Below are 3348 nucleotides of genomic sequence, written 5' to 3' on the forward strand. Positions count from 1 at the left end.
GTTTAAATAATAATAATAATAATAATAATAATTTAATTTCATTATTTCAGTACATTTATAATCTTTTATTAATTTTTTAGATTTTTAAAAGTAGCATTTAAATAGAATATCTTAAAAACAAATTGTAAATATTAACATTTTTGGAACCGCGTTATGCCGAAAATTTTAATACGAAAACTGTCGGCTTAAGTTCATTAGCGAAAACTTTAATCATCATATTTAAACAATATAATTTTTAACGTGATAAAAGATGAAATTATTTCAATTTTAGGTCAAATTTTTAATACTTTTTTATACTAAATATATTTAGAAATATTTATGTTTATAAACACGGCTCTTTTTATTAATGGAGGTCGCGCTAACGGCTATAGGAATATCCATAGCTATGCCATCGCATAATGAATTGCTTGCTGCAACGTAATCGTTGTTTAAATTTTATTAATTTAAGCCAGATAAAAATATATCGTGATATCGGAAAAACTGTAAAATTAAAACGAAATATAACAGATAGTTAGAAGAAAAAGATATTAATTTTTATAAGTTTTTCTGTAATAAAAATACTTATATATAATTTATAAAATTACATGTCCTGACTGACTGATTCATCATCGCCTAGAGCAGGGGTGTCCAACCTTTTTGTTTCTCTGGGCCGTATTGGAAGAAGTGAAGGAGTTTTGGGCCATAAGTATATATAATATAGGCTATACTTGTGGCCCAATATACAAGTATATTTAAGGATTAACATGTCTAGATTATAATAATAAGTATTAAAACTTTATCACGAAAAAGGATATTTTAAAAAATTACTTCTACAGACACTTTCAATTTTTACGTAGAAATAGATTATCATCATAATCATTAACAACCGTTGTCAATCTACTGCAAAATGTAGGTCTCCTCAAGCCTCTTCCACAATCTTTTGTTTTGAGCACTTCGCTTCCATGTTGTGCAAAGATGCCTCTTGATCTCATCAACCCACCGAGTGTTAGGACGTCTTCTTGGTTGTTTTCGATCTCTTGGTATCCAATCAAGAACTTCAGATGTCCAGCGATGGTCAGTTCTTCTTGCAATATGTCCAGCCCACTGCCACTTGAGGGATTTTACTCTAGCGATGATATCGGTAACTCCTGACATTTTCCTGATCCATGTTATATGTTTCTGATTTCTCCTTGTTATGCCAAGCATGCACCTTTCCATATTCCTTTGGGTAGTATGTAGTCTTTGGATTTCTGATTTTCTAAGAGTCCAAGTTTCTGATCCATAAGTGAGAACTGGCAAAACACACTGATCAAAAACCTTGCGTTTTAGGCACAGGGGCATCTGTTGATTTTTCAAGACTATACTATTCCTATCAAAAGCACTCCAGCCAACCTTTACACGTCTGCTTATTTCCTCCTCGATGTTGCCATCCATTGATATTCTTTGTCCCAGGTAAATGCAAGCATCTACCTTTTCCAATTCCATGTTATCTACTAGTAGTGTTTCTTCACATACGAAACTGTTGTACATAATTTTCGTCTTGTTCAAATTCATCTTTAAACCAACTTCTTTACTTTTGTTTGCAAGTTCATGAATCATGTCCTGGAGCTCTGAAGGGCTATCTGTAATGATGGTTACGTCGTCAGCAAATCGAAGATGGGTCAGATGGTCTCCATTATTAAAAGGTGATACTAATATATTTATAAATAATATGTAGCCAAATCTTGCAATTCTGGAAGAATACTAAATAAAGCTGGAGTTGTGACTTAAAGGATAATAGACCCAAATGCGGGGAAAGGAGAGAAAAGACAAAAGATAAAGAAGCGAGAAAGGTTGAAAAATTAAGGGTTAATATTTGCATAACAGAAGATCTATTTAACCTTTCTCACTACTTTTTATCTTTTGTCCTTTCTCTCCTTTCCCTCCTTTCCCCAAATTTGGGTCTATAATCCTTTGAGTCACAACTCCAGTTTTATTTAGAAAACCTTCCTCACTCACATGTCACCAAGTATTTGAAAATATTTCCTTTCCACTCAAAAATAAATTATGAATAAAGGTTTACGGCTTTGTGAAAACTTTTTTTTTTGAGTTTATGCCTTGAATTAAATAAATAAATAAATTTTTTTAATTTTTCGGTTTTGTTTACACGTTTATTGGTCCGCGGGTTGGACACCCCTGGCCTAGAGTAAACCGCTGAACCTAAACTGGTGAAATTTGGTACACAGTTAGGGTACGTCATGAAAATGCATACTAAGAAGGGATTTTTCGAAATTTCCTCGCGGGGGAGAAGGAGAGGATTAAGGCTGAACCCGAGGAACGGCTTCTACTGTACTATTTTAGATACGATTTTTTTTTTGTTTTTGATAGATTTCTCTTGTTTTCTCCAATAAAATTTCCGGTTAAAGAAGACTCCTATGTAAAGTTGTTTGATACGTTTGTCTATATCAGATACACATTATGAGGCGTTTCTTTAACAAATAACTTTGATATCATTCCCATAATAACAACGTATAAAAGCCACAGAAAGATATATATCTAAGAACTTTAACAATGCTTAACAAGATTGTAGAAGTTAGATAAAAGTATCACAACTCTTAATCGCAGCCATTATTTTACCTTACTTTTTTGTGCTTTTAATAGAAATATTCCATTGTTATGTTTTTATTCCAGAACAATTGTCATAATAATAATTATTTTAGCATATAGAAATAATTTAAATATTTGAAATTAATTCCAATTTTACTAACATAATACAGTAGAATTCTTCCTCTTTTGATATTCTATTTTTAACAGGAAAACTACAGAGGCACGTGGAACCCAGGCAAATTTGAATTAGGGGCCTCATATATAGTGTTGACTTCAGACATTTTTCTTCGGGAGAATTTTTCGGAGAAATTATTTTTTTTTTATAAAAAATTGATGAGGGCCCCAAACAATTGTCCTGTTTGCCCATAGAATAACGCTCCACTGTCAAACTATAAAACAGTTTATATTTTTATTACCGGTTTAACATCCGTATGCATACACAGGCATTTTTGATTAATGAAAAATATATTCAAAGAATTTTAAAAACTACAAGAAATTTTCTTAAACTAGAGAATAATGATGAATAAGAATACCACGTGACTATTGATAGTCAATTTGAACGGTAAATGCTGTGGAAAAGGATTGCGGTTCATCCTTATATCAAGAATTTTAGAATTGAAGGACTTTATACGCCATCTGTTATTCAAAAATGAAAATAAAACGAATAAAGGTTTATAATTTTTTATTTCTCAATAAAACATAATATAATAGTTTTCTGTTCATTGTATAATTTCATTTATATATTTTAATATATTAATGTTTATATTTTATTAAAATTATAAA

The sequence above is a fragment of the Centruroides sculpturatus genome, unplaced genomic scaffold (assembly GCF_000671375.1).
Source record: "Centruroides sculpturatus isolate CEXI.00-Female unplaced genomic scaffold, Cexi_2.0 scaffold463, whole genome shotgun sequence".
Taxonomy (NCBI): domain Eukaryota; kingdom Metazoa; phylum Arthropoda; class Arachnida; order Scorpiones; family Buthidae; genus Centruroides; species Centruroides sculpturatus.